Source organism: Cebus imitator, unplaced genomic scaffold (assembly GCF_001604975.1).
Source record: "Cebus imitator isolate Cc_AM_T3 unplaced genomic scaffold, Cebus_imitator-1.0 Scaffold76, whole genome shotgun sequence".
NCBI classification, from domain to species: Eukaryota; Metazoa; Chordata; class Mammalia; order Primates; family Cebidae; genus Cebus; species Cebus imitator.
In genome coordinates, this window is record NW_016107391.1 from 153,057 (window position 1) to 155,386 (window position 2,330).

Below are 2,330 nucleotides of genomic sequence, written 5' to 3' on the forward strand. Positions count from 1 at the left end.
ATGCCCAGCTAATTTTTTGTAGTTTTTTTTAATAGAGACGGGGTTTCACCGTATTGACCAGGATGGTCTCGATCTCTTGACCTCGTGATCCACCCGCCTCGGCCTCCCAAAGTGCTGGGATTACAGGCTTGAGCCACCGCGCCCGGCCGAACTGTGTTGGTTTTCACTGATAAATTTGCTTTTTATGATCTATCAAGATGTACTTACATGAAAAGTTGAGATCATAAAGTTTCAGTCTGGAAAGATAAGATCTAGTTTGTAAACCAGAAGTTTCAATACTTGTAGCAGTGTTTTTCACAGCATGTATATAATCATGTATGTATGGTGCATATATCACCATTAAATGTATGAATAATCTCATAGTACCAGAATACCTAAAGATATAAACATTGATTGTGCATATTGTTTTAATTGCTTACATTTTCTTAAAAATTAATTTTGTACCAAAATTGAGTAGAAATGAACATGATTACTTATACGGTTTTATATAAAAAGAGGGGTGGATGACTTCTTGGACAGTACCCCACTGTTGCTAAGTTTCTTGGGCAATGCTTTAAAGCACTGGACTTCAGAACTTTCCCATCCCAAGTTTACAGAACAATATGCAAAGCCCACAAATAATAAAAAATGGAACCTCCACTCTAGACATACCATGAAGTCTATAAACCACAACTTGGAAAGCTATTAAGGTGACTCATGTGCAAGAGGAGCCTGGGGAGAGTCAAGACCGGGAAAGAGATCTGTATGAAACCTTTTCCTTCTGAAGGCTCTTCCACAGGCACACCACTAGATGTCACTGTCCTATCACTGTCCTTTGCTCAAATGTGGAAGCATGAAAGGTTAGTTATCAGGCTTGTCCTCCCTTTTTTTTTTTTGATGTGGAGTCTCTTTCCTGTTGCCCAGGATGGAGTGCAGTGGCGGGATCTCAGCTCACTGCAACCTCTGCTTCACCAGTTCAAGCGATTCTCCTGCCTCAGCCTCCTGAGTAGCTGGATTACAGGCACCTGCCACCACGCCCAGCTAATTTTCGTACTTTTAGTAGAGACGGGGTTTCACCAGGTTGGCCAGGCTGCTCTTGAACTCCTGACCTCAGGTAATCTGCCTGCCTTGGCCTCCCAAAGTGTTGGGATTACAGCCATGAGCCACCGTGCCTGGCCCTCCCTTCTCTTTTTAAAAAATGGGGACAGGGCTGGGCACTGTGGCTCAGGTCTGTAATTCCAGCACTTTGGGAGGTGGAGGCAGGTGGATCACTTAATGTCAGGATTTTGAGACCAGCCTGGCCAACATGGTGACACCCCATCTCTACTAAAAATACAAAAAAAAAAAAATCAGCCAGGTATAGTGGTACGCACATGTGATCCCAGCTACTTGGGAGGCTGAGGTAGGGGAACTGCTTGAACTCAGGAGGTAGAGGCTGCATTGAGGTGCAATTGCACTATTGCACTCTAGCCTGGGCAAAAGATGAGATTCCTGTCTTTAAAAAAAAACGAGGCTAGGGCCAGGTGTGGGGGCTCATGTCTATAATCCTACCTAGCACTCTGGGAGACTGAGGTGGGTGGATCACTTGTGCTCAGGAGTTCAAGACCAGCCTGGACAACAAAGTGAGAACTTGTCTCTATAAAAAAATAAAAATAATAATTAGCCAGGTATAGTGGTGTACACCTGTAGTCTTAGCTACTCAGGAGGATGAGGAGGGAGGATCCCTTGAGGCAGGGTGGTCAAGGATGTAGGGAACTCTGATCCCACCACTGCACTCCAGCCTGGACAATAGAGTGAGACCCTGTCTCACAACAAAATGGGGAGAGACGGTTTAAGCACATAGTATTTTTGTCCATCACAGCTATACGTTTCTAGTTTTTTGTTTTCTAGAGACAGTATCTAGCTCTGTCGCCCAGTCTGAAGTGCGGCAGCCCAATCAGAGTTCACTGAAGCCCTGACCTCTGGGCTCAAGTGATCCTCCCACCCCAGCCTCCCCAGTAGCTAGGACTACAGGTGCATGCTATTACACCTGGCTAACTTTACTTATTTATTTAGAGATGGAGTTTCACTCTTGTTGCCCAGGCTAGAGTGCAGTGGAATGATCTCGGCTCACTACAACCCCTGCCTCTTGTATTCAAGTGATTCTCCAGCCTCAGCCTCCCGAGTAGCTAGGATTACAGACACCCACCACCTTGCCCAGCTAATTTTTGTATTTTTAGTAGAGAAGTGGTTTTCCCATGTTGGCCAGGCTGGTCTTGAACTCCTGACCTGAGGCGATCCACCTCCCTCGACCTCCCAAAGTGCTGGGATTACAGGCATGAGCCACTGAGCCCAGCCCCTAGCTAACTTTT

The 2,330-nt window shown here is 45.8% G+C and overlaps 1 protein-coding gene across 1 annotated transcript in view; it reads right to left on the reverse strand.

Moving 5' to 3' along the window:
• The window catches only part of DENND5B (DENN domain containing 5B), a 191,112-nt gene that overhangs the window by 15,885 nt on the left and 172,897 nt on the right, over positions 1-2,330 (reverse strand). The window lies entirely within an intron of this gene.